Source organism: Desmodus rotundus, chromosome 9, assembly GCF_022682495.2.
Source record: "Desmodus rotundus isolate HL8 chromosome 9, HLdesRot8A.1, whole genome shotgun sequence".
Lineage (NCBI taxonomy): Eukaryota > Metazoa > Chordata > Mammalia > Chiroptera > Phyllostomidae > Desmodus > Desmodus rotundus.
In genome coordinates, this window is record NC_071395.1 from 96449474 (window position 1) to 96473888 (window position 24415).

Here is a 24415-nt window from a genome sequence, read left to right on the forward strand (position 1 = left end):
CACTCGTGACATGAGCATTGTGATGTCTTTCTCTGTAACTCCCACGCCCAGTCATTTCATTACCCTATCAAAGATGCTCTGGTGGTGAGACGTACTCTTCCGACTCTGTGACAGCAAGAAAGCGCAAACACACCAGTGGGGCCAGGCACAGTCCTGAAAACGCTTCCACCCTCTCCGACAACTTTGCCGAACTGCTCAGCACAACGTGGGCATGCCTCCCTGGCGGCAGAACTGCCCACTGGTTAAAAATCAGGTGATGAGACTTCAACCGCCACATCTCCACTTCCTGGCCACGCGATCCTGGGCAAGTTACCTAACCAGCAGCAGCCTCAGTGTTCCCATCTGTGAAGCAGGAATCAAATGGGTACCCTCTTGCAGGGCTGCCGTAAGATGAAATGAGTGAGAGTGAAATGTTCAGCCTGGCACTCAGTGAGCACATAACACATGTTTGTAAGTACGGCTAGTGTCTCCCATCCACCCAACCAACTTTCACTAGGTATTTTTTCCAGAGTGCTGGCTGCTGGGGAAGACTCTCAGGAAACGCAAAAATGTTGAATAGATCACAATTCTTACTTACTGTCTAGGGGGAAGGGACTAACCTGAACGGATATAAATAGGCCCATGACCCCTAACCCAAAGTCCTTGGGCCACAGAGGTTGGAGTGTAGATGTGTCTGATTTCAGACAGGGAGCAGGGTACATGTACCTTTATTACAAAGAATCCATTCCTCCACCCCCACCGCCACCCCCAGAGCCTGGAGTGGGATCTGTGGTCAAGCAGATTGGGATCTCTCCAGCAAAACCCTTGTAGAGCTGCAGGAAGTGGGACCGAGAAATTCTACAAAATGTCTCACACCAGTTCAGGGCAGACTCTGCAGCCCAATGAGCTACAAGAAACCGGGTTTTCAGAACTTTCTGGGCATTAGGATTGCAGGTGAAGGTCTGCAGACCTGACTGGGCAGTTCCAAGGTGTTGGGAGTCCACAAAACAAGCAACAGTGAACCACCAAGTGGGGGTGACGCGGGAGGTTTCCCAGAAAAGGCACCATTTAGGCTGACAACCGAAGGGAGAAGAGCAGCCACAGGGAATGAGGCAGGTGAACACTTCTGGCTGAGGGACCAGCAGATGTGCAGGTGGGGGGATGGGAAGTGGCAGAGAATGTTTAGGAACAGCACGAGGTCCCAGGGTGCAACCTGAAACGCAGCGTCAGAGGGGCAAGAGGAGAGGCCAGCCGATGAGGCCGGAGTCAGCTCCTCAGGCCACGTGAGCCTCACGCGAGCCCTGCTCAGGAACCCACAGTGAGCGGATTTGCATTCTCATGAAATCCCCTGGGTGGCTTCCCTGTAAAGGGACAGGAAGAGGAACAGAGAGAGGAGGTGCCCAGCTAGGAGACTGTCAATGGTCAGGGAAGCGATGACGATGATGATGCCAACGCCAGCAGTGGAGGGGGTAAAAAGGAGGTGTGGCCACTGCAAGCTGGAGTGGCCCACCCACTCGACCTCGAACAGCACTGAGGACACAGTCCACACTCGTCGCAGTCAAGGTCTCATGCAGGCCCCTTTTTTAGAAGCCACTTTGTGATGTGCCAGATGACAAAGCGACTACTTCTGAGCCGGGAAGCCTTCCTCCTTCTCCCCAACCCCTCCCTCCTTCTCCCCAACCCCTCCCTCCTCCAGGTTATAGCCGGTTGGCAAAGTAAGAGGTACATGTGAGCCCAAGCAGTCCCTGGAGACACAGGAAGCATGTCTGAGAAGACACAGTAGTGGGTCACAGAGGGGGAGACAGCACCTGTCACCCATCCTTCTGGATGACACAGGGCTGACACTACAGTCACCATGCAGAGGGCAACCAGGAGAAACAGGAGGGGAACGTTCACCTGGAAATGATGTTGTCTCGGCCAGCTCATGAGAATGATATACTACCATCCATTCCAAAACGGTCACTACTCCCCTTTGTAAAAAACAAAGTCAGCTAAAACAAAACACCAGCATGAAGCCGGGGAAGGACAGGAGTTATTTCAGGACGACAAGACACATCCAGTGTCCACGGGACGTGGGGTGGGGAGTGGCCCTCAGGGACTCCAGCAGCTCCTCTCGCACTTACCTGCCGATTCCTCCAGGAACGAAAGGGCCAAGGGCTGAAAAGGAAGTGGCCAGTGTCATAGGACAGAGAGGACATGATTGACTGGATGAAGGAGGACTAGTAGGACCATTTAGTGCCTCAGAAGACCACCGGCTAGCTACCCTGTGCCTGGGTCTTGAACGTAACAGCTACGAAATAATTACCCGATGAATCCAGCCCCCACCAGAAAGAAAACCATTTCACAAGACCTGCAGGAAGGAAGGTCCTCACAGAGCAGGAACCATGCGGGTGGGAAGTAGATGCCCAACCTGGCTCCCAGGAGAAGTCCCTCCTGTTGAGGTCATAGGTGCTGGCCTGAACAAATGCCACCCCACCCACCCCGCCACGCCAGGTAGTTGGAGCAGCGAGGCCACACTCGGTGTAGATGTCATAGCCCCTCTGGGAGCCCGAGCCCCACGACTGCCCACAGTGGGCCCACGTCACAAGAAGGGGGCACATCACCCCAGGAATGGCTGGGACAGGAGCAAAGGCCTCCACTGGAACTGGGTCTTGGCTCTTTGGGAGCGTCCATCAACTGTCCAGTTGGCACCCGCATTCCTCTGGACGTTACTGAGCTCTGTCCACCCTGGGAGCAGCAGGGAACACCCAAACTGCTTCTCAGACAAGGACCTCCCCAAGTCCACGGGACAAAGTAACGCTCTCCGTCACCATCCTGGCAAGTCTGTCTCACTTTTTTCCCCATTTCCCTGCAGACTCTGGGACCCGGGTTTTTGCAGAATCAGTCTGTGTAAAACAGATGAGGAAACAGACCTACCCTGGATGCAAAGGGGTGATGCCCGAGGGGAAGTCTCGGGGTCAGCGGCTTCTTCTCTTGTATGACCTTTTATTGTGGACATTTGCAAACATGCACAAAGGTACAGAGATTCCTGTAATGAACCCGCCCCATCACCCAGAATCAATCATTATCGTCCGGTTTACTTCACCCGTCCCGACTACCAGCCTGTTTCTAGCCCACACAACACTCACTCAAGTCCCAACGCGCTTTGCTCACTGCTGTGCGTCCCTTACATTCTCACCTGGAAACTCTCCAGGTGTCAAACTAATCCCAGAGACTGGCAACCACCTGAAGCGGGCTTTCCAGCCGGAACACAGAGGGCAGGCGACGAAGGGGCCCGGGGGCCCTGAGAAGAAAGAAAACCACCAACACTGCTGCTCCCTAGTCGTGCTGAGGTCTCACGGGCGGCACCTCACTGCAACAGCCCAGTACAAGCCCAGCTGCGGTGATGCTCACACTCAGTTTGCCCGTTATGTTAAATTTAGGGTCGGTTTATCTTTCCTACGGAGGGGTGGGGGGAGTTTTTATTTCTGCGCTGTTATGTCACCTTCAGTCCTGAATTCTCCCACCCTGTTTGAGTCAACCCACTCCCTCCTCTTCCTAGTCTGTGAATGGCCAGAAATAGTTTCCATTGTCATGGACTTAAATTTCCACTTTGATGATGGGAACAAATGTTTTTCTCGCCCTTCCCTGAAACCGGAATAAATTTTTCCACTCAAGTCCTTCTAATCAGATTCTGTGGGCCAAACCCTGCCCAGAAAGTTCAGAGGACACCAAAATAGGCAGGACGAGGTAGGTCTCCTTCCCGCCCTTGGGGCCGAAGCAGCTGGCGTCAGCTCCCTGCTTGTGGCCAGAGCACCCTGGCTCCCTTCCCGAGTTCCGCTCTCACAACTACTTCCTCAGCCCTGCTCTAGGGTCTGCAGGTACAGCTGTGAACAAGACGGAACCTGTCCTACCCTCATGGAGCTTAACATTTCAACCTAGGGCGAAGCTTCCCAGCCTAACACTAAAGGGTTCCTCTGGAGGCTGTTTCCCAACACTGACGTGAGAACAGCCAACAGCACAACCCCCTTCCAGGTCTCCCTCTCCAACCCACCACCTCTCCCAGGGGGCTGCTCTAGCACACACTGGATGGCTCCCCAGGGGAGCAGACACAAGCCAGAAGACATATCACCCCTTGGCTACGGGGAGGTCTGCGAGCCTGGTCCGGGAGGAAGCAAAGAATGGATTCTGGTGTGACAGAGTTCTCTGTCTCCGGAGAAGCTGGCAATATTTCCATAACTAATATCCTGGAGTGCTAGAATGCTGGGAGATCACAGGAGGGTGGGGTGGGGGCATCCTCAGGCCAGTTTTTTCTCCTTCTCTAATTCTGATCTAATGTTCTGAGTCACCTTGCCAAGCGAGGCGAATGGCGGCTCTCAAAGTGTTGATAATTACCGTCGCTGTCTGCTTGGTGGAGCACAGTAACAACGGAGCGATTAGGCCTGGAAGCCACAGGAGCGGACAGAGCAGTCTCAGCAGCTGAAATAAGAAGCTCCTGCTCCCTCTTCCCAGCCTGTCTGGCCAAGCCACACTCAGACAGTGCGGGGTACTGAGTCAGTGGGAAGCAACTAAAGCCCCCCCAGAGTCCAACTCCATGGCTCCCCATGACAGCCCAGAGTAAGAGAAAAACTCCCTCCCCTTGGTCCAGGGGGACAGTGCAGAGTCAGGAGGGCTGGAGGGGGGCACAGGGTAGTCAGGGGACCCTGATAGAATTACGGCAGTGTGCCAGGGAGCGCGAGAGGGGGGAGATGTCCCTTTTCCATCTCTGTGGAGTGACCACAGGGCTCAGACAGCTGTCAAAGCCCTTCATGCCCCCATGTCCCTTCCTTCTGTCCAGCTGGGCCACCCTCGGCAGGTAACCCCACCCCTCTAGCTTGGCTGCAAAGACAGCAAGACTTGGCTCAGCATTTTTTCTATCTGTACCTTAAGATGGGGGTGGGGGAGAGAGGCGGGTAGAGGCATCCAGATACACATCGCCTATTTCAACAAGAAGAAAGCAGAGAGGAAAGCTTGGGACTCGGAATTCAGGAAGAATTATTCATCTCCTTTGGGCACCACTCAGCTCTTTGATGAGACTCTAAGGGTAGGAGCCTCTGACCCTCCCCAGTGTCTTAATGTCACCTCCAAGCGCTCTGCACACCGGCAAGGAACATCTGTTGGTGTCTCCCCCTCCGGTCTTGTCTCTCGAGGACTCAACACACAGCCAGGCATTGCTAACAATCCCCTCAGCTCCCTTTCTACAAATTGGCTTACACCTGAATTCAAGTCCCCACATTAACGCCTAAATAAAAATAACTCTCTCCCCTCCCCAAGAGAGGCGACAAGCTGACCATCCCTGTCCCTGTGATAGAACCCACGCCCTATAGATCCTTCCCCATCCAAAGATGGCTTTCCAATCGTCTCAAGAGAGACACTCCAAGCAAGTATTGAACAAGAAGGCAGACTGCAAGTGTTCACAATTGCCCTCGAGTCTCAGAGAGTAATTGTGTTTCTTTCGATCGGAACACAGTTCAGCAGCGAGCGTCCAGAAAACTTGCAGGCGACCACTTGAAGGAATAAAGCAGCCTCATTCCAGAGAAGCTGACAGTAAGAAAGTGCAGAGGGAAGGGCCTGGCGGGGAGGGGCTGGAGGGCTCACCCCATCAACCCATGTGCGGCTGGCATTGAACAATAATGAGGCGGGAAAGGAGGCGCCCAGAAAAGGCACAACAGGCTGGAATCCTGCTGCACCAGTGACTAGCAGTGTGGCTGGAGAGCAGTTGAGCTTTTCGGTTTCTGATTTCTTTCCCCCCTCATAAAAAATGGGCATAAAAAACCTCTACTCAAGAGGGTTTGGTCTTGCTTAGAATTAAGCCAAGCAGACTTGTCCAAAGCAATTCGCACAATACTACTCATAAAGCAAGCTCTCAATAAACAGCTTGTACCCTAAGTGACTGAATCCATGGGGATGGTAAAGGTCACCATTCCAACACAGTGCCATCCATCTGGAAGATGCATCCTGGTTTTCAAGGGCAAATGCGAACAAAAATGCACCTCAGATTGAGGAAATGTGGCGTGCCCAGGGCGGGTCTGCAGGTTCAAGTTCCTGTCCCCACGGAGTCTCAGTCCCTCAGTGTGAGCTGAAGGGATGAACTAGGTAACCCTTCAGCCCTCAACAATTCTAATAAGGGTCCCCAATCACCAGTGACGGTGCAGGCTTTGCACAGGGCTGAACACCTTCTCCACAACAGTCTAAGGAATTATCTCAGCCACCAGCCAGAAGGCCCCTGTTCTACATAATCACCGCCTGCCCCATCTTACCAGCTTAGAAGAAGGCAAGAACAAGGCCACAGCTCCTGTGCCCCCTCTGCCCTGGGTACAAGCAGCATCCCTCCAGGGTGCACGCACCCCAAGTCACAGGCCAAGGCTGGGGAAAGAGGCATGGAGAACTTGGCCTTGGTCTTGCTTTCTTCAAGGCTGGCCCTGGAGCCACATGACCATTTGAAGCCGAGTGGAGAGAGAGGTTCCCCCAGCCAACCTCCCTGCTTCTCTCCTTCACCAGCTTCATAACCTACATTAGCAAATTTACATTTAACAAATCAGCCACAGAATCCTAAGGAGCACAGATGTTCCTGCTGTGCGGCATCTTCTTTGCACTTAAAAGGCAAAACAACACAAGAAAATAGAAAAGGGGACACTCGCAACTCAGACACCGCTGCGTTTTCTCTAAGACCTGGATTCAGGGAGGGGTTTCAAGTGCTTCGGCGGCAGGCTCCCTTTCCTTCCCCCAACAGCCCCTGCAACCCAAGACACCCACAGGCACCCTTTCCAACCCGGGCTTCAGAAAAGAAGTCCCACAACCTCCTCCACTCTCACGAGCATCACTGGCGCCCCAACCTCAGTCCCCACGGCCACGTTCTCTGGCCCACTCTGGACCCTCCATGATAATGTGGCTGGCCAGCCTCTCTGAACAGATGAGGAAAATGAAATTGGAACAGGCCCCAAGGCCAGGGCCCAAGGGTGACCTCAGAGGTAAGACGAGAGCCCTCAGACTATCCTTCAGAAAATGTCTCTTGAGGAAGACTCTGGAATGGGGGAAAGGCTCCATGCAGCAGAACATCCCGAAGAGATGGCCACCCACCGGCAATGAAGACCCTCACTGGACCTCCTACCTCATCTTCACAGTGCTCCCCGCTCATTCCCAGGCCCAGCCGCTAGCCTTTCACCAACTGCTTGAAACCTGTCCTGAGACGCGTGACTGTGGCCTTGGGCTCTAGGTTTACCAGCTGCACTCACTGCCTTGGGGAATAAGTCCCTGTTTCAGAGTCCTGACTTCTTTATCTGCCATGTGAGTTCATTTCTGTCCTATCCACTCTGTGTCTCAAAACTATAAAGTGTGATACAGTGTTAGAGGGCAGTTATTACTAAATCATGCTAATAATGCTAATTAAGATCATTGAGATTCTTTAGGCATTAAGTCCTCTTTGTGCATATATTCTGCCTCCCTGATGGGACTGTAATTTCCCCCAAGGACAGAGGTTATATCTCTTTATTTTTTTCAAAATGCCTCAAATAGGATTCTCCACACATCATCATCTCAGTAGGCTGCAGAGGCCAAGTGATGGCAATGGAGAGCAGGCACACCGTCACCCCCATCCCCTGGCCCTTGGCAGGCACGACTAATCGAGTGCACACACTACCCACTCATCAGCAGCCCTCCAATAGGCAAGCCTCATCCAACCAATGAGAGATGGCAGTGGGAAAGCAAGAGGAATCTACACCCTGGGTCTGGATGGTCCCCATGACCCCTGACACACACAGATCCTAACTACCGGCAGGCACTCAGGAAGCAGGGCTCCTGTGGGCAGTGGAGGCAGACGGCCTGATTCTACCCACTGAGGTCCCCTTTCTTTTTTGCTGCCTCAAAGCCTTTTGAGATCAGCAGGATATAAATTATTAAATTATGATTCCTGGTGTCATATCACTAACAAGCAGTCTATAATCTCTGACACAGGAGAAGGGGAACAAAGGAAAGAATTTGTGATGAAACCATAAAACCAGACCCCAAGCTGTCACTCATATATCCACACAGTCAGATTAGCCATCCCCTTCCTTCATGTCCATTTGAACACCAGGGGGGAGGGAACTGGTGGGGGGGACAAGGACACATGGAAAAAGAGGAGGAGCGTATGATCTCCCAAACTAGAAAAAGTAAGAATGACCCTTGGCCTCAGTCTCCTGGGTGTGTGAAACGAGGGACTGGCTGATGAGCTGCTCAGGCCCCTCTCCCGTTCGAGGCGGCTTGGGGAATGCAGATTTATTGCTTTGCATTATCCACCACTTCATACTCTCCAAAGAGATTTCCCTCCTCGTTAATGTTAGAACCCAGAGCTGACAACACGACAGGTCATCAGGGTTGGATTTCGAGAGGCAGGTAACAAGGCCACTGCGCAGCCACGTGAGGCCCCTTTCTCTGAAGAGCACCTTTATCCACTCGGCAGGACACCAGATATTCCACAATAATGATGATAGTGACAAACGGGGATGTCAACGCCCTCTCCTGTTTACTGTCTAAAGGCCTCTCAGTACCCCCGTGTGCGTCCACACGCACAGATCCCATGTACCCCCTCCACCATAGCAAAGACCTAATTTAGACAGAGGCAAATTAGCTCTGTGGGGTGAAATGCATTAACCAAGTCTCCCAAACAGCACAAATCTAATTAACTGAAAATCAAAATTGCAAAGCTGCCGAAAAAGATTTCCACGGAAGAAGTCTCCTAAGGATTGAAGGAAACTGTGGGCCATGTGACCTGCCTAATCCAAGTCTCGCCGCTAAACGGGGATAAATGCTGTTTGGGTGTTTGGGTCTGTTTGCTTTTTCAGTGATGTTTGTTTTCTCCAGATCACCTTTATCACCAGTGGGCTTTAGAGAGCTTATCGGGTACATGCAACAGCCGTGAAAAGCATCCTTTCCGAGGAGTGGGCCCAGCCTTCAAGAACCTTCGGTGCTGTGGGAAATAAGAATACCATTTCCAGAAAACCTGGTCGGGGTTCCTCTGCTGCTCCTGCACATCTGCCCGTCTCCCCCAGTAGAGGCTCCTCTCCACCTGACCCCCATCACCCAGAAATGTTGGCAGCAGTGGGGTCCAATGCCCTGTCCCCAACCCGGACTCCTTGAGATGACTGAGTCACATTCAAGTCAGGATCCCCTGTGACAGGCAGGTGAGCTGGGCCTGGGTTTCTCCCTCACTCTTCTGACTGGCCCCAGGCCTAACACAGAAGGACAGTCACTGGGGAAGAAGGGGTTCCTTTGGGCTCCAAAGCCTATGAGCTCCTGCTCTTGGGAAAGGAAGCCCAGAGGAAGTTTCTGGGCCTTTGACCCCACAACCCCACGTCACACCCTGCCTTAAACTCTCCATGGCCCCCCACTGCCCAAACAGTGGTTCTCAATCCTGGCTGCAATTAGAATCACTTGGGGAGTTTTAAAAACAAAAAAAGACCCACATCCCAGGCCATACTCCAAACCAAGTGGGTAAATCAGAGTTTTAGAAGGAAGAGCTGCAGGCAACCACGGCTGAGAACCACTGCTCTAGACCGTGCTTCTCAACCTTGAACATACACCTGAATTTCCTGGGCATCCTGTTAGTGTAGATGCTGACTGAGCAGGCCTGGCGAGGGGCCTGAGATTCTGCATTTCACAGGGGCTCCCCGCCGCTGTGACTGGCTCAGAGACTGCGGCTACAGGCTCTCAAATCGAAGTCCAAACTCCGTGGCTCCACACACACAATGTCCGCTTTTCCCCTTTTCCATCTCTCGCCACAGCCCAGTGCATACACCCCCAAATGCAAGCAGCTCCCAAAACACACAGTGCCACTTCTCCCCTTGGTAGCTGTGCACCTGCTACTCCCTTTGGCAGAAAAGCCCTTTCCATAATTACTTCATCTCCCTGGAAAAAAACTCCTACCATCTGCTATGGGCTGAACTACACCCCACACCCCCCCCCAGAAAATTTCCTAAGTTGCAGTCCTCACCTTTCCAGCACCTCCAAATATAACCATTTGGAGATAAACTCTTTAAAACTCTTTAAAGAGATAATGAAGTTAAGTGGGGCCATCAGGGTGGGCCCTGATCCAATAGGACTCATATATGAGAGGGAGAAATTTGGGCAGACACGTATGCACGTGTCCACGCACAGAGGGAAGACAGTATGAAGACCCAGGGGGAAGATGACCATCTACAAGCCAAGGAGAGAGGCCTAGAACCTTCCCTTCAGACTCTCCAAAGGCATCAACCCCACTGACATTGTGACCTCGGACTTCCGGCCCCCAGAACTGTGAGGCTATTAATTTTGTTCATTTAAACCCTCTGGTCTGTGGCGAGGGCAGAAACCCCGTCTCCCGTGTCTGGAGCTCCAGTGCCTCGCACATGGGAGGTGGCGATGAATGTCAACCCCACAGAATTAAAGGAAAGGAGACCTCACCTCACAAGCAGTCACTTCCCAGAGCAGTCACTTCCCAGCAAGTTCCTCAGCCTGCGGCTTGGGTGCATGCCTGCTCCAGGGTATTCTGCACCTCCCCTACTCGTGTTACCCTCTAGGCTGCCAGGAAAGATCCCTGTTTTGAGCTGGGTTTTGTTTTCATTGTGCGCTTGTTTTAAGCCGCCATATTGAAATGCAAACTGCCAGGTGTTAAAAATGGTGCCTCAAGCCATAGGGGCAGCTGGTTCCTACAGACCAGCATTTATCACATTTCAGTACCAGTAAATACACAAAAGGTCCTCAATTCAAAACCGGGAAGAGAAAGTAATTCTTTTGTCAAAAGGCATTGGTAACTAAATCCGGGAGTGAAGGCAGAATTAGATTGCTGCTTCCCGATCCCCTGGGGCGTGGTGTTTTCTGCTGGGAGAGGAGACCCCAGAAGCACTCGGACCCTGTTTTCTATGACCAAGCACCTTCCTAGACCCAATGTGCCTTAAACTTCGCTGCAGTCCTGAAGGAGGGCTGAGCCCTCGGGAAAGGCGCACCCCCCTTTGAAGGAGGGAAATCTTAACCCCTCTTTGAAACTAAGATGGTGCCTGGAAACCTGTGCTGTAGAGAAAGAGGATCCAAAAAGGCCCGTGAATTCATTCGAATAGAAGATATGAAATCCCTCGTGTTCAAAAAGCAGACAGGAGAGAGCCAAGTTAAAAGTCACGGTGCCCTCCCAGCCTGTGAAGAGCAGCCCAGGTATCTTGGTAGATTTTTTTTCTTTTTTCTTTTGCCATTTCACACAGAACCTAAAATATGAAAGGGTCACTTTCTATCAGGGGTCGATTTACACTCCCTAGACTGCAGGAATTGCGCTTTTGAAGGTTATGAGGCTGGCCAGCCTTGGAACTCCAGCATAGCGTTTTATCCCCGTTGGGGCCTCCCTGGGGGACCTTTCCAACCTGCGCCCCGGGAGCCTCTGGCCTTGATTCCAGGGGTCAGCACCCCACCCTGGGCCCTCAGACATGACCACCCCAGGTTTCCTCCCCTTAGTGGTTTGAAAAAGAAACAGTGGGAAGGGGGTGGAGAGGGTAGGCAGGGATTGCTACTTAGCCCGACCCTGGCTGTAGATGAAGGCACTTTCTTTCTTGCCAAGTTGCCTGCAGGCACTAAGAAACCATCAGGGTGTGTTCATTTCTCCCAGGCGTGGTGCTCCCCAACTCTCTGACAGCCAAGCCACGGCCCACCCCCACTGGCATGCTCCCCACCCTGGAGCCATTCCCACCTGATCTCAACAGCTGCTCCTCCAGGTGTGAGCATGGCGGCGAGAAGGCAAGTATCAAAGATATTGCTAGGACTTGAATTCCCTCCCCTCCAGCCTTCCAAAGGCTCTTGAGCCACAGGCACACCACCATCCCTCAGTGGTTAAGGGTCCCTTTCAGGGACCTCCTAGGACTTCCTAGACCAGTGATGGGTCTCTCACTGCCCGTAGAGCTGCAATGATCTCCTTTTATTTCTTATCCTTTGCATAATGGGGGTCAAAATCCAGAGAACCCTGCTCCTGGCAAAGAAGCCACATCCATGTCCAAGCTGTTCAAGGGCCCAGCACCCCTTTATCACCTGCTCAGAGGTCACTGCAGACGTGATGCGTCATACATGACCACGGCCAGTCTCCGTGGCCAAAGCCCTCCTGCAGTTCCGCTGAGTGCCAAGAACTTCCTAGCCCCGGCCACCAGCGGAACGGGCCCGGAGGCCCGATTTTCTACAGACGTCACCACCACAACCGTAACAGCAGCAGTAACAAGGGCCGCCATGTACTGAGCACCTACTGTGTTCTGGGCACTGTAGGAATTTGATATGTTACATAGAAATGTGTGGGACCCTCACAGCACCAGCAAGCAGGTATCACCATTTTCAAACATTTTATTACTCCTTTCTCATTAGTGAGAAAACTCGGGCTGAGAAAGAACAAGCAACTTGCCCAGGACCCCCAGATAGTGAAGGGGCACAAAAGGATCTGGACTCGGGTGTGTCTGATGCACGGCTCTCTCTCTTCAGGGGTGTGATGTCACTTACAAAGATGTTGGGGTCTCTCCTTGTCTGGCCTCAATCTGCACAGCATCCAGGTGGAACACTTGTTAATATCCCCATTGCACTGGTGGATAAACTGAGGCCTCGTGAAGAAGCAGAGCGCCTCTAACCCTTTCTTTAGAGGGAGAAGACAAGTCCCTTCCTAGGCTTCAAATACAAGAGGACAGGTCTGCAGAGGCCCAGCCTCTCTGCTGAGCTCTGCTCTCAGACCTGCAGCGGTTTCCACCGTGGAAGCCGAGCAACATGCCCACTGCCCCCGGCCACGCCCAGCAGCGTTTCCTCAGGAGGCAGCACATGACCCACAGCCCATGATGCAGAAGTGAGATGGAGGTCTAGGCAGGTCTGCTGGACTAGGAAGAAGATTGGCTCTCCCTCTCCCATCCCAACTTCTGGACCTGCCCAACTGCAAACCTCCTTCCAGGTAAGAACCGACACACAAACGCTAGTTCCTTCACTCTCTGTGTCTCCCGGCAGACCAGCCAGCTCCTAAGTCTATTGATTACTAATAGCACTTAACTCTGGCCTCAAGAACCCTTCTGCCACAGGGGCACGACGTCCTCTCTCCTCTGCTCTGGCTGTCAGGCAGGGAGACTCCCCAGGCAGGGCCCCCCCCTGCCTCCCCTTCCCCAACTGTTCCTCCCTGAGCTCAGATCTCAGGGAGCTGACACGTGACCGTCTGGCGCCGACACCTGCTTTTCTGAGAAGGAATTCCCCTCAAGGACAATCAAGTCACAGCCACTAAATCCATGTTTATTTGTGCAAGCATTTCCTAATATTTACAGCATATACTTTTTCTTGCAAAACCACACAAGTGGAATACGCATAACATGTACAAATTCCTCCTCTGGATATTCATGCTTTTATTATACTCTTTTTCCCACGTCAGGATCTAGAACAAGTGGCCAACGGAGGTTTGAAGCCGCTTATTCTGAAGCCCCTCCCGGAAGCTGACTAGTGGGAAATATAAACTGTCAAAGGCCCAAAGCAATTTCAGGATAAACTGGCACCAGGAGCAATCCCTGGTGATCTTGTGATCCGAGTAAAAGGAGGGGCTTGCTCTGAACACAGCTTCCAGCTTGTAGGAAAGAGAGATGCACTTACAAGTTCCTCAGCCCCAACTTGAGGCTGAAATTCTCTGTGATGATTAGGCCCAGTTGAACTAGATGATCTATAGATTTGCTTGTGTTCAAAGAGCCTCTGTGCAGGGCATTTTGACTTATTAAAGAGCATTAACATTTCTTTTCAGAGGCTTTCTCCAGGCCACAGAAAACCTGGGTTGACAAGCCCAAGAAGACTCAGTCCCAGCCTGTAGGGTCACAAAGGCTAGGAGTCCAGGAAGTGCTCCCCGAGCACCGTGACAGAAACACAGGCAGCCCTCCACTCGGGGAGCCTGCCAGCTGACAGCAGGTGACCTTGGCCAAGTCTCTTAGCTAAGCCTCATGTTCAGTTTCCTCCATGGTACCATGGGACCAATAAGAAGCCCAACCATACCCTAGGGTCTGCCATAGCTGAAACTTCCTCCTACTGGAGCCTGAAATGACTAACAATTAAACCTACCAGCAAAAAGGGCTCGAGGAGAATACGGAGGTGGGAGCTAGGAGGATGCGCCCTCCTGAGGAACCAGTCTTAGAGAGGGACTCCCAGCAGTGAGTTGGGGGTGGCAGTGACCTGGCTGAGTCTTTGGGGGCCACATCGAGGACGAAGAGGAGTTTCAAGGGGCCATGAGAGGCCTCAGGAATTCCCTGGGTTTGATGCCATCTTCACTCCTGTGACCAAGCTGCAGTTGACTGGATGGGGAGGAACCTCCCACCCCGACCTCCCACCCCACCCCACTGAAACACATGGAGCTGCCCAGCTCCTACTTCACATAGGCTGAACGGCTGGTCAGAGAGACTCGGCCCTGAAGAGGACTGACTTCTTCCAGCCTTTTTGGGCTGACTTAAGGACTGAGCATTATTTTTTTTATGTTGTTTCCATGGGACTCCTCATTCCCTCTCCCAACAACCAACTTATAAAGGACCTTTTGGAAGAGAAACAACCCATGATTCAGTTTGGGGATAACTGAAAAGCCACGCAGACCCTTGAAGCTGGAGGACTACCAAAGTGGATGGTAACACCACAACGGGGTAAAGGAACAACCAGGGTCAAAGATTACACAAGCCCCCTACAGCAACATGCCGAAGAGGGCAGAAACAGGAAAAGAACCGGTGCGGGTCTAGATCCCCACCGCAAAGTAGGCACACAATAAAAACATGCCTACCGAATTTAGGGTAAGCCACTTAGCTCAGCTCTAGGCTTCCGTTTCCTCATCATTAACATGGGATAATTTCAACTGTTTCACGGGACGTAAGCAGAAATTAAATTTAATGAAAATACGCATATGAAGAGCCGGGTACCTAGAAGAAAACCAGCACTTATGACCCTCCATTACGTGCTAGGAATGTTCTATTCATCATCTCATTAGTCCTTGAAACAACCTTGGAAAATGATGATGGTGGTGGTGGTGACAGTGGTGGTAGTAGCTATTACTGTTTGGCTTATTCTGACTTATAACTACTACATTCCAGGAGCGTCATCTCATTTAATCCTCACAACCACTTGGGGGACAGATATTCTTCCCCCTCTGCTACAAATGAGGAATTTGTGACCCAACAGATGGCGGAGCCAAGTCTGCCACTCGGGTCTGCCTGACCACGAAGGCGAAAACCCACTGCCTCCCAGGGCACACAGACGCCCCAGTTCACTCTGCATGTAAGTACTAGTCACCTTCGGTGTGCCCAGCTCGGTGCAAGGCACCTGAAACAGAGCCGCGAACAAGACGGACACTGACCCTACTCTCCTGGAGTTTCCGGTCCAACATGGAGAGAAGACATTAGGCGAGCAACTACTATGACATGGGGTGGATTAATCAGGGTTCTCCAAAAACAAAAAACAAAACAGAATCAATAGGAGATATATATGATATTATAGAGAGAAAGTAAGAGAGAAGGATATTTATTTCAAGGAACTGGCACATAATTGTGGGAGCAGGCAAGTCAGGAATTCAGGGCAGGCCAGCTGGCTGGACATTCAGTGAGAATTGATGTTGCAGACTGAGTCCACAGGGCAGACCAGCAGCCTGGAAACTCACCCAGGGTTTTCTGTGATGTCTGAGAAGACTTGCTTCTTCCTCCAGGAACCTCAGTCGTTGCTCTTAAAGCCTTCAACTGATTGGATGAGGCCCACCCACCTTCCAGAGCATAATCTGCTGTACTCACATTGATTATACACGTTAACCACACCTATAAATTCCTTCACAGCATACAATTTCTAGTCTAGTGTTTGACCAATCCACTGGGTATCCGATGCATAAAATTAAGGAAACACAGAGAAGAAACCCGAGGATTTAGGAAGTAGAAGGCCTGAGGAGTATAAGCAGGCACCAGCAGCTCAAAAATGCTCCTCAAAACCTATGGAAACTCATTTGTGAAAGACTAAGTCCTCATACAAATGCACCAAGGACACCCCAATTAAAGCAGCCCCAGTGAATCCTTTTGATAACCAAACAATTACTTAGTCCAACAGCTTGCTTTTTAATATGATACAGGGGTGTCCTTACGCCACTTTTTCAAATGCAAGTCGCAGCTCTGTACACCAAAGAATACGAAGGCTGGTAGCAAAGCACGTGAACAGCGATGAGCGGGAAAGAAGGGTGTGTGTGTGCATCTGTCACCAGTGTCTCCAATTCACGGGAATGTGAGGGGTCAACAGAATCGCCTTCCTACCCTGCCCCGCCCATCCACTTAGGACAAACAACAGTGACCCACTTCACTCTCCCACCCTCCCCTCACTCGAGACCGCTGCAGAACCCAGACCGGAGCTCCCAGAACTATAGCTGAGGGAGAGCAACGGGGCGGGGGAACGTGTCCCGAAGGAGACGTGCAGAGGCGAACGGGGCTCTGTTCTGTGACTCAACCACTGTAAGGTCATCTGTTTGGTCAAACTACAGACGAGTCTAACTTTTTAACAAGCAGCTCTCAGTGGAAATGGCACACGCTCGCTCGCTCTCATTAGCAGGCAGGAAGGGTTCTTCTCTGTAGCAGCAGTGAACTCCAAGCCCCAGAAGGCCCAGAAGGGGGTGGACAGGGACAGGCAGACTGAAACACAAGAGGCAGAAAGATAAGCTCTCCCTCCTCAGGCACAGGACCGGGTGGGACCTGGCCTGGTCTCCCCAAGAAGCCACAGTTGCTCCCCCAGCCCCGCCCCCACCCCAGGAAGGCAGGAGCCGGGGGCTTCTCTCTTCTCCATGCGGACGGCTAGCAGGAAAGCCCCACCAGGTTGGGATCCCTGTTGGTTTTACTCACATAGCAGATATTCAATAAATATCTGTTGAATGAACGAGTGTATCTAGACCTTAATACAATATCAGCATTGTATCCTCTTTAAATATAGACAGAGCAGATGTTTGAAAACGCTTTCCAGTTGAAAGTGACAGTTCACAGAACCGTTCACACTGCTGTGAGTCGTGCTACCCATTTATAAAGAGCTGGAGAGGAGGATCAAGGGAAGGCCGTCGAAATGGTAGACAAGAAGCAGAATATGCAAGCCTGGCCTCCACGGGACAGCAGCTCTGACTCAAGCGCGTCACTCTTCGCCTGTGAGTCCGAGTCCTCGCCTGTAAGATGGGGCTGTCTCCTTGCGGGGTGGCTGCGAGGGCCCGCTCTTCCTGAACTGACCACATGACGACAACGAGGAGGGCCGGCCGACGCCGAGGCGCAGAGCCAGCTGCCCAAAACCTCATCAGCAACAGCACACAATTATCAACGTGTGTTTGACTACACGAGCCAAGTCCCTGGCCCTGGCTGCCGAAGGCCTCACTGGCGCTGCCGCAGATTCTTTTCCCAGAAGACTAATTTATTAACTCTTCCTGAAAGCTGTTTGTTTGGGAGAACGCACACGCAGGTAAGCGTGTGTTGCTAAGAACAAAGGCCCAGAAAACAATACGGCGCTCACCCTCATCCTCCGGGCGGGAGGCCCCAGGGACACCGGGCTTTCTCTGAGCCCCTGGTCAAGTGGCTTGCCCTGGCCCACCAGCGAGCAATGAGGAGATACACTACGCGCACCCAAGGTCTTGTTGGGGCGCCCACATGGGATACAGTACCACCTCACCGCCCCCATAGCCCAGCCCTGAATCCTAACTGAGGGGCCTTTCCTGGAGGCAAAGGCCACTTACGACTCTCTTCCCATCGTCCAGTCCTCCCCCTAGTGACACTCCTGCCTCCCGTAATCGCTGCTTCAGTTTCTGTGCTTCCCAGCAGCCTGGAAGATCCCCGAGGGCACAGACCCAGCTCGTCTATCCCTGCTGTGTTCCCAAACCCCACAAAACACCTGGCGTACACCAGGTGCTCAATACATGTCTGTGACACTGAACTGGGGTCCCCAAGGCTGGGCTGCAGGGAGTCCTTCGACACTGCAGGCACAGCCGTCTGTGTGGGGGCCTCTTGTGGTTCTAAGGGCGTGGGCACATAACCATGTTTCTCAGGAGAGGGCCCACAGGTGTCACCGTACGCTCAAAGAGGACCCAAGCAAAAACGCCCAAGCCTGCTGACAAAGGGTGAGCTCTCGGCAGGAACGGTGGGTGAACTCATTACTGTCACCCCTCATCCTGGCAGTCCTTGCATCCTTAACCGCCTCTCCCTTCAGATAAAGCTCCCCCTTCCCTCCTCCCTCCATCACTCAGATCCTCCCACACTTCTGGGGCTCCCTCAAGGACTTCCTCGAAGAGGTCCTCCCCAAAGCCCCCAACAGGGGTCTGCACCCGTCCTCCTGCATTGGCAATGACCTGGGTGCCCCCTCACATGACACCCACTGCGCTAGGAAACCAGTCTCACACACTGGGTGTGTCCATTCTCACCCCCTCCACACTTGGTAAGCTTCTTCAAAGACAAGAACTGGGGTCTTCTTCCTGGAAGTGCCCCATCCTATGAGGAGCTCAACAGACAAAAGGCTGACAGGCATTCAGAGGGGCGAAATGAAAGAAGGCTGCCCCGCCCAGACTCACTGCCAGTGAGACTTCTTCTTTTACTCTGGGATACGAGAATTCCCAGCACACTAACACTGGCTCCCCTGCTCCCTCCCCGACCCTGTCCACGAGCGCAGGTGCGATCTATAGAGTTGTATTCATACTCTCAATACAAGGCTAACCTCGATTATCCTCCCCCTTAGCGCTGCGTCTCTAAACACGCGTCCACTGGGGACGGAAAGCCTGCGTTCGGCCCCGCCATCCTTCTGTGGTGTTGCCGCAACAGCCAACCCCGCACATGTCGTTCACGGCAGAATGTTTTTTCCCCGTAGGCAGCTTCTCTTCCCCAGGTGTTAAAGCAGATTTTCTTTCTCATTTTTCAGCACATCAAAGGTCTATTTTCACATGAAAGCACTCAGCTGAACTTGTAGTCAAACAGACTGCCCCCGCAGAGATGTGGCCCACGGCAGGGTCCGCCCTGGCCAACGGGTCCCTCACATCCCCAGGGAGGACCCTTGTGTCCCGCAATCCCGCCCACCCCTTCTGGACTTCTGACCACCCCCTGGGAGCCTGGTCCTCTCCACACCACAGATGTGTTTAGTTTTCCCTTTCTCCTCTCCCTCACAGGACAGCCAGCCAGTCACCACCTCTGCCACTGATGTTTGCCTGGGGCTGTGCCCAAAGCCACTCCCTTGTCCAGGATCTGCTGCCACCAAACACCTCGGGGACGTTGCCTGAATTCTCATTTATTTGCCTGTTTAGATGGAAACAAACAACATTCTCCCAGCACAATAAAGCGTCAACAGGGCCGGGCATCAGCTGGGGTTTCCAAACACAATATACAGAAGCTAGGAAAAGGGTCTTAAGCTCACAGATGCCCCCAAACTCCCACAATAAATGAAAAGATATGTCTGAATCTGTCCCAAAGCATGAACACAGCACTAGGGAAGACACGTCCCAGCAAAGCAGTGGTTTCTGTCACTGAGTAAGAAGTATTTTAGTGTCTGGATTCCCTTCCCTAAAAAACAAGCGTGATGTCCAACCTCATTAGTGACTGGGGAAATGCAAATTAAAACCATAATGAGATACCACCAGACTGGCAAAAACTCATAAATCTAGTAAGTTGGTGAGAACAAGGAGCAATGAGAACCCCTCCTACAAGAAGGGGACCTTCGGGAGGTACTTTCCGGTAAACTCACCTTACACCTTAGGGTAAAGTCACCCTACCCTATGACTCAGCGTTCCATTCCTGGGTGTACATGCCGATGAACTCTCGCATACATACAACAGGACACACACGAGAATACTCCCAGCAACAGTTTGAGCGAACAAAAACATAAAACTGAGAACTCGAATGTCCACTGAAGGGAAAAAAGACCCACTGCCACCGTGAACACTATACGGCGCTGAAAACAAATGAACTACAGCCCAGGGAACAGAAGTGAATGCCAAAGGCATCCAGCTGAAGGAAACAAAATAGTCCCGCAAGGGTGAAAAGCAAGCTGGAGTACACGAGGTGGGTGGGTGGGGCTGAAAACTGGAAAGAAACGACCCAGGGTCGTGCAGAACATGGGTCATCCTCCACTTCTAAGCCGTGTGGTCACTACGTGGGTGTACACTGTTGCTCACATTTTTCACATGCATTGCACATTTTTGTATACGTGCAATATTTTATACGTGGCGGGGTGGCAGGGCTCAACTCAACTTAAGGTAAGCACCTTCCCTCTCTGTGCGAACGTTTTTCCCCGGGGGACCTCTCCTTCTCTCTAAAGGAATTTACTTGTTAAGAGCACTTGGCACTTACTAGCACCCTTTTCCCTTGAGTCAAGTCAAAATTCTAACGAGGACACAAAGCCAAAAGGGAAATGAATATTCATGCTGCAGAGTGAGCTCCACTCTAGAAGGATCTCTGCATCCACAGCATACTTTAACTGGGGCTGCATCAGCACAGTGCCTCATGGTGTTTTTCCTCACGAGGAGGCTCCCCAGGCCTGGGCACTCCACACCGCCCTGCCTCTCCCGGAGAAGACGCGGGAGCTTCCCGAGATACCCTAGGGCCCAGCAGACCCGAGACAGACCCTGTCCCCCTCCACGTGAGCGCATGTCTCATAGGCAACACTCGGAGCTCCCTTCCACAGGCTCCTCTTGCGGAGCATTACCAGTGCAAATGCGTTCCTTCGCCCGCAAACTCTTCAGAGGGCTCACCCCCTTGTTAACACCAACAAATTCCTAGTCCTCTGCTCAGTTCGCCCTTCGATCCAGCAAAACTTTCTCTGCCGCATTATTTCCCCTCTCCCCCAGGAAGCCCCCAAAGTTACTGGTGGCCAGATGTTGTCCTGCCCCTGCTCAAGTTGCTCCCCTTCCCCACCTCACCCCGCACTCCATGTCCTCAACCCATCTGGTTTACCTGGTTCACACACCACCTGGAACACCCCCTACACCTCAAGCCATCCTCTCGAATGCCTACGAATCAACCCATACACTGCCGTCTCTGCTTCCACCAAGCCAGGTGATCTGGAACTCGGCTCCTACTCTTCCCTCTCCCACCTCACGCTCCTACCACGGGTCACAACTCTAGCTCCTGAAAGACTAATGCTGTCTGTACCTGTTCGAAGAAGTTGACCGGACGTATTGAACAGATAAAGATGCCTCCCTCCCAGCAAAAATAGAGCTGCATCACAAACCACTCCTGCATCCGCCTGCACCTTCTCTCCTCGTCCAAACACACGTCTGATGTGTTCTGAATCATAACTCATCCTAACATAACAATACAAACAATAACGCATACTCTGTGCATTCACAACGTGCCTTGCAACGTGCTGGCCAACATGGGGGTATCCTGAAGAGAGAGAGACACAGTCCCCATGTGCATAGCCACGCAAGGGGATTTGGTTAACTGAAGAAGGCAGACTGCAAAATATGTACAACAGGATGTCGTGTTTGTAAATCACAATGTAGACTTGTCGTATACACAGAAAAAAACATGGAGGACTATACTCTGACTCGTTAGCAATGGGAATGGCGGGGGGGCGGGGGGGAACAGGCAGCCCAGCAGAGAACTTTTACTTGGGATGCTCTAAATTTCCTTGCGGTTAATTTTTTTATATATAAACATGTATTATTATGTAATGGGGAAATTTTCTAAAATAAATTCTAAAAAACAAAGAGCAAGACAAAAATCCAGCTCTCAGGAAGCTTCCAATCTGGCTGCTAAAGTAAAAGTTAACACCCATGGATTGAAAACGAACAAGACAGCATAAAAAGTACAATTACCGGCTCCTTCTAAGAGAAGGACAGGACATCAAAAGCTGCCCACCTCCGGCAGCAAATGCCGATGGCATCAGGAGGGATCTGCTGGCCACAGCTTTCAGGTGGCTGTGGGGGCAGGGAGGGAGGGGCGCTATGCCACTGGATGGAGAAGGGCAGGAATGAACAGCCTGAGAAGGGGACCAGCCAGGCATGAAGGGCTCCCTGGCTGCTCTCAGGCCTCAGTGTCCCATTTCCAAAGCAGTAAGGGAATCATTGGCCTCCCTATGGGTAGAGCATTCTGAATGCATGTTAAGTCAAGTATGATCCCAACCAAGCCAAAAGGAATACCACAAATATAACACTCTCTAAAAACACTTATTTGTGAACAAAGTAAACTAACAAACAAAATCCAAACTGACTCACAGATAGAGAACAGACTGACAGCTGTCAGAGGGGGAGGGGTTGGGGGCTGGGTAAAAAAGGTGAAGGGATTAAGCAAAAGAAACAAGAAACAAAACCCCCCCAAAACCTCATGGACACAGACACCAGTATGGTGATTTCCAGAGGGAAGGCAGGGCGGGGGCAGGTAGAAGAGGGCAAGGGGATAGATGGTGATGGAAGGAGAGTTGACTCTGGGTGGTGAACCCACAACACGTTACGTAGATGATGTATTACAGAATTGTACACCTGAAACCTATATAATTGCATCAACCAATGTCACCCCAATCAATTCAATTCAAAAGTAAAAATAAAACTTTGAAGTAAAAATTTAAAAATTTAGTAAAGTAAATTTACTTTACTTCAAAAGTACTTCAAATTTACTTCAAAATTTACTTCAAAAGTAAAAATTTACTTTGAAGTAATTTCAGAAGGACAGAAGAAATGCAAAATAATTTGGAGAGCTCCCCTATACCCTGCACCCACAGATTCCCCCGATGTGAGTATTTTACACAAGCACAATATACTTACCCAACTAAGAAATTAACGTTGGGTCAGTATCAATAAACGAACTACAGACCATTTCTGGGTTTCACCAGCTTCTCCACCGCCAGTCCGCTCTCGTTCCAGGAGCCAGTCCCGGATACCAGACGGCATTTACTAGAACTAGTTCTTAAACAAGCAAACGTTTTGTGATCATTTATTCTCTCTTGGTAAGAAAATGTCCTGGCACCCGGGGCAAAGACTTAGTCCTTCTCACCGTCGGCGTAAGCAATCTTTGACACAAGTTGCCGACCTCCAAACGAAACAAAATTTCATCTACAGTATGATAAAAACCCAGACAATGACCAAACCTCTTAACCTCCATAAGCAGCCACAACCCTGGCCTCTCTCCACGGCAACTAACTGGTATTTAGAAGTAATTTATGTTAATTGCAATCGAGCATATATGAAAATTACAAAGCAAGCTGGCTTCAAACAAAAAGGCCTGAGAGGAGCCTAACAAAAAATTAATTTTGTTAAAGGCCTGTTTCTTATTCCAACTTGTTTTTAAATATATGTTCTGAGTCACACGCCATTAACCATCTCAATTTATTAATAATCTCGGGGCAACCAACTAGCTCAGACCGTGCAAAGATGAAATCTTGCATAAAAAAAGAAAATGAAGTATCTACACACACACATTAAGCAGGTAGTCAGCTGTGATGACCAGAGAGGATTATTATTACTTTTCAAGCAGAATTTGTGGTGGGGCAAAAAAGAGGAAGCTTACATGAACCGGTAGCTCAAACTTCAGAGAGGCAATTCGTCTCCTCTGAGCTTGAGATTATTTTAGAATCGACCAGTTCAAAGAAAGTTCTCTGGAATTCCATCCTGCTCTCTGCCATAACAAAGGTTTGTGACGGGAGAGGGAAGGCCCCCATATTCTCAAAGACCCTCCTTTTTCGCTAAGGAAGTGACTGTGCCAGTTTGGCATTTTAAAGCAAGAACAAATAAGTTAGCTATAAAATCCACTTTGTAGATTGAATCAGCAAGACAGCTGTTTATACAGAAACCCTTTCCTCTCTGCCTCCAAGCCCCTCAGTGATTCATATCAGTAATAAAACACTGGCCAGAGCAAAAAAAAAAAATAGAGTCTGGAAAGGAAAGAAAGGCACCAGCAGTACCCCCCACCATTTTAACACCAACTTAGCCCATTTCTCGGAAGGATGCTTCTCAACCTCCCCTACCTATAGGGGGAAAAAAAAATCCCCCAAAGCAGACCCACTTTTCGTTGTGGAGCCAGAAACTGGGTTCTGATTCGTGGGTCGGACACAACGCATCTTTGGTACCCCCTGGGGTTTGAGGTTTGCTCTCTTTTCAGCCACGGAACCTGAGTGACTCACCAGCACCCATGTGCCCCCCCTCTCCAACTGTGAGCCCTCTTGCTAAGCAAGCAGGGTGCAGAGCCACCAGATTAATTTCCCTGACTGGCAGAGGCTTGAGGAGGCAAGGAGGGACGGGAAGATGCGTTACTGTCCATCGTGGGAAGCAAACGCTCCTCCACCCCCAGACCAGTGTTTGCCCTGACAGGTGAGCACTTTCCCCACCTCAGTTCTCTCCTGTTCACTCTTCGAGGCCCAAATCAACAGGCCACTTCCTCTGTGAAGCCAACATTGACTCTCGCCTCGGTGGTCCTGTAACATCCTGTGCAGCATCCTTCACCTGTAGGTTTAGCGCCTACACCTGTTGATT

The 24415-nt window shown here is 51.3% G+C and overlaps 1 protein-coding gene across 12 annotated transcripts in view; it reads right to left on the reverse strand.

Annotated features, from left to right (window-relative positions):
* MSI2 (musashi RNA binding protein 2) overlaps positions 1-24415 on the reverse strand; it is a 375584-nt gene that overhangs the window by 315589 nt on the left and 35580 nt on the right. The window contains exon 1 of one of the 12 annotated variants that reach the window (XM_053910687.2): positions 18386-18996. The exons of the other annotated variants lie outside the window; for them this stretch is intronic. The gene's annotated coding sequence lies outside the window, so the exon portion shown is untranslated. Of the gene's footprint in view, positions 1-18385; positions 18997-24415 lie in introns of those variants that run through there. 12 annotated transcript variants of the gene reach the window in all.